The sequence below is a fragment of the Psammomys obesus genome, unplaced genomic scaffold, assembly GCF_907164565.1.
Source record: "Psammomys obesus unplaced genomic scaffold, mPsaObe1.curated_primary_1811, whole genome shotgun sequence".
In the NCBI taxonomy this organism is placed as follows: Eukaryota; Metazoa; Chordata; class Mammalia; order Rodentia; family Muridae; genus Psammomys; species Psammomys obesus.
The window spans coordinates 56,787-59,523 of NW_026596046.1; the positions used below are offsets into that span (position 1 = coordinate 56,787).

Below are 2,737 nucleotides of genomic sequence, written 5' to 3' on the forward strand. Positions count from 1 at the left end.
AGATAGATAGATAGATAGATAGATAGATAGATAGATAGATAGATAAGTGGATGGGTAGGCAGTGTAATGAGAAGTAAATAAATAAGTTTGAAAAAAAATAATTAATAAAATGAAGAGGCTCCAATCAGGATACAATAGATATAGATAGATAGATATCTATCTAAGATAGATATCTTAGATAGATAGATAGATAGATAGATAGATAGATAGATAGATAGATATAGTTGGAAAAGATGTTTGTAATCAGGATGTGATAAATAATTATTAAAATAAATGTGATAAATGAATACGTAAATAAATAGATAGAAGGGTGCAATCAGGATGTGATATTTAATAAATTTCAAAGACAGAAAAAAATAAAAGGAGGGACTACAGTCAAGATGTAATAATTAAAATAAATAAATAAATAAATAAATAAAAAAGTAAGTAAATAAATAAATAAATAAATAAATTTCTGCCCTGTTGTATTTTTTAGATATGCAATGGCATATTTCTGTGGGTCTCTGTGCTTTGCGTGGGAGTGTTCGATGCTACATAAAAAAGTTTTTACATGTTAAAAAACAAATAATAGTATCTGTAAAACCGTGATTTAATGTTTAGAGACACTTTGCCTATGATAAAGGCAAATCATTCTTTAGCAGTAGATTCATCCATAAAACATATTTAAATCACTTCCTGTAGCTCTTGTTTCATCCTATCCCTAGCTCTAAACCACTCAAACATGAACAGAAAATTATCTTGCCTTCCCTAATCTTCATAAAAAGATGACTTTACTGAGTGCATTATAGAAATTTACCTTGTGGTTAGTTATTATATGATAGCAATCATTTTCTGTTCAAATTCTAAGATATTTACTAAAAGTAAAGTACCCTGTACCATGTAAGATGTATTTTTTTCATTCAATAATCTTACATGTTAAATAACTAAATATGCCAACAAGCTAGCATATTTTAAATTAAGTCATATCATAGCTATAACGTTATTGTACCCTGAAGATTTAGAGATGTTTTAAAATTACTTGTCGGATATGCATGCATGCAGATATGCAGACTCAGTAAATCTTAGAAAGGCAGGAGGATACTCCACTGCAAGGAAACATTACAGTAGTAAATGATATACAAAAAGAAAAGCTCAAGTAGACTCAATTCAGAGGAACCGAAACAAACTGACATGCAGATTATCATAATTACACTGCCCAACCAAGTGTTGCAAAATAGGAATAGTAAGCTATTCTACTGCCAAAATATTTGCCAAGTAATTCTCACAATGATTATCAATCACAAAGTCACTATTCCACCAATGCCTTATAGGGATAAAAATTGACTAACTTCTATGATTTTAATCGCAGCATTCTATTAAAACATAAAATCCCTATCTAATGCAAAATTCAATTGATGTCTTATAAGAATATAGCAATACTCATTAACACAGTAAATGCAAAAACAGTCACAATAACTCTGAGCATGCTTAAGAAACTATCACACAGGGTAAGACTGGTTAGTATATATAGAGAGAGATAGATAGATATAGATATATAGATATACTAGCTTCCAATTCTTTCTTTGTAGAATTTATCACATGAAAATGAAGGTGAAAGCTGTTGTGTGTTGGGAATAGCTGCACCTTACAAAAAAAGAAATGCAATAGGTTTAAAATCAATTTTGCTTTACTGGAAAAATCTACAGCTCCAGTCTCCTTGAAAAAGCCTTGTGATATCATATTCCAAGAACTTAAGTCTCAAAAGTGTTACCCAAGTCCTTAAACTGACACTTTGGCTAGACTTCAGAGTAATTATTTTGAGCATCATTTCATCATGCTCAGTAAACACAGCTCATCATAAATCCAGCCAAGGTCCTTCACAAGGTATTTAATAAAACTGTAAAAACCAAACATGGTACATTGTTTTCCAGTAATGCTGGGATAGGGAAAACAGTGAGTTTGTGGGGCCTGTGTTAAAACGAACCTCAAGTATTTAAGGAACAGTTCAATGGCAAAGCAATTGCATCGACATAACTAAGGATAGCAGCCTAAAAAAATGTTGCAATAACACATGACCAAGACTAAGAGCTAGATAAACAGCCTTAAAAAATGTAGCCTGTGCATGCTGTGTGTGATTAGTTACCCAATTAGGTATACCTACAGAAAATGCTAAATTCAAGCCTCACTTCTCAATGGTTTTATCTTTCCCTCCCAGTCTCCCTCTGTCTCTGTGTCTCTTTACACACACGTAAACACACACACACTGAAATAGTTTTAAATGTACAGAAAGTAGTCTTAACAGAGAAGAAAATTGCAGTATGAGAAAGAGTGACAAGCTTAATATAATAATTGAATTGGATCAGACAGTTTGACAATGAAGAAAACTGACTCCTAAAAGTTGACCTCAGACCTCAACAAGAACATCACGACATAAAAAGGACAAAAGCCCAGGTGTATGCATGTATGTGTGTCTGCACACACACATACAAATACACTAAATAAATGTAAATAAGGAGATATGCTAGAAGGTGTACTAATGGGGGGTTGAGAGGGAGAGCTCAGAGGTTAAGAGCACTAGCTGTTCTTCCAAGGATCCTGAGTTCAAATCCCAGCAACCATATGGTGGCTCATAACCATCAATAATGAATGCGATCTAGTGCCCTTTTCTGTCGTACAGGTATACATGCAGGCAGAACACTGTATTCATAAAAAATAAATCTTTGAAAAGTAAAGAAAGAAAAAAAGTTTAAGCTGGAAC

General features: G+C 32.6%; 1 non-coding gene across 1 annotated transcript; it reads right to left on the reverse strand.

Annotated features, from left to right (window-relative positions):
- Positions 1 to 1,777: 1,777 nt before the first annotated feature.
- LOC129688782 (small nucleolar RNA SNORD64) lies at positions 1,778 to 1,844 on the reverse strand. The gene has a single exon (XR_008721999.1). It is a non-coding gene; the product is annotated as a small nucleolar RNA SNORD64 (small nucleolar RNA).
- Between the last annotated feature and the right edge of the window lie 893 nt (positions 1,845 to 2,737).